The sequence below is a fragment of the Aplysia californica genome, unplaced genomic scaffold, assembly GCF_000002075.1.
Source record: "Aplysia californica isolate F4 #8 unplaced genomic scaffold, AplCal3.0 scaffold00939, whole genome shotgun sequence".
Taxonomy (NCBI): Eukaryota; Metazoa; Mollusca; class Gastropoda; order Aplysiida; family Aplysiidae; genus Aplysia; species Aplysia californica.
In genome coordinates this window covers 241,896-243,213 of record NW_004798209.1, presented here as the reverse complement: position 1 = coordinate 243,213, position 1,318 = coordinate 241,896, and positions in this window count along the sequence as shown.

Sequence of the window (1,318 nt, the reverse complement as noted above, 5' to 3'; positions counted from 1 at the left end):
TTATACATAGATAGATAAGATAGAAATATTAATATTAGGTACCAGTATATAAAATTCAAATCTATCAATTTATCTATCTATTTACCTATCTATCTATCTATCTTTCTATCTGTCTATCATATCAAAAGCTTCGTGTCAAACTGGGTTAATTATCGCCATTAAAGCAAACCTCCTTTTCGTTCATCTTTTTGATCGCTTACTGAATCTTTAAATTTTCAACATTTAATTAAAGCTCATGAATTTTGTTGCTTGAAAAACACGCGATAACTAATGATTTTGTACCTCTTTGATTCCGGTCTTCTCTAGGCTTTTTTTTAATCAACTGCTACAGATCGTAAAACAAAATAAAATAAACCTCATCTTTGTTCTCATTTTGAACGCTTGCAGGATCTTTACATCTTCAACATTTACAGCTTTTACCACATCGCGTTGGTTGCAGAACCTGAGATAACTAATGATTTTGTACTTCTTGGATTCTGCTTTGTGGCTGTTTTGGGGTGTTTCTTTTTTTTCAAATAACTGATACAGATCGTAAAACTAAATAATCAGCCATTTTCATCGTTTTTCGCTTATGAAAATAACGCGCCTCGCGAGAAAAGCTTTCGTGCACTTCTGTACAGATTCACACGGCGTGCATAATGATATGATCTCTCTTTCACGGGAAAATACCGCAGCACTGAACTCGCACCTCGTCACCGGGGTTCAAATTTCTCTCCTTTTCTTGCCCATAAAAAACAAAACATCAGGTTCTAAAAACGGAATAAAACAACAACCAAAAAGAAAGAAAATAAAATAACGAGAGAGAACAATAAAGGAATCATAAGCTGGCTGTCACATTCAAAGATATGAAAAACCTCCCAGGACCGAGGGTTGGTGAGGGCTATAAATACAAAAGGTATGCCGAGGGATTTATTTTTTCTAATAATTATTTTTGTTAATGTTTTTTCTTTTTTTTTTTTTGGGGGGGGGGACGGGGGGAGTATTTCCTTTTTCTTTTACCGTTAACTTTTCAAACCACCGACGCCACCTTTTGTTTACCAGGGATCTTTTTTAGCTGTTTACTTTTACACCGCACGCCAACCCCACGCCATGTTTTGTTCGGGCGTTCGATCCCCCCTTAGCAAGTGACAATATGAAGGCTCAATGTGCGGGGATTAGGGGAATAAACGGTGGATTAATGTGCTAGCTTCTAGCGACGGCACCACGCCTGATTAGCCTCCCAGGGAGGGCGGCGGTCAATTCAGTGGCGCGGAAACCTGGAGGAGCGAGCACACAGCATACATACAGCACACGGGGGGTGGGTGGGGAGGGTGTGGTG